Raw genomic sequence first — 299 nt, 5'->3', positions numbered from 1 at the left:
CCCCCCACCCCACCCCCCATGGGGACATATCTACAATCTGCCGAATTGCTGCGGCCATTCCGGAGCCCAATCATGGTTCCCCCTGCCCCCCATGTAGAATAAACATTGCTGGGGGTCGAGCTGTGACACCTTTGTCATCGACTTTCATCAAAAAGCAGCAGTATTATTTTTACCTAATCACAGCTCATTTCCTGTCCTGTAATCCTTCCAAAAAAAAATGTAGATTTCCCCCCACTTCCTGTCTCGGGAATACATCAGGAGATGGAGAAAACTCCACAGCGTTTCAATTGCTATCAGGG

Source organism: Nanorana parkeri, unplaced genomic scaffold (genome assembly GCF_000935625.1).
Source record: "Nanorana parkeri isolate BGI_ZX_2015 unplaced genomic scaffold, ASM93562v1 scaffold474, whole genome shotgun sequence".
NCBI classification, from domain to species: Eukaryota; Metazoa; Chordata; class Amphibia; order Anura; family Dicroglossidae; genus Nanorana; species Nanorana parkeri.
The sequence above is the reverse complement of the archived record's forward strand: the minus strand, read 5'-3'. Positions refer to the sequence as shown.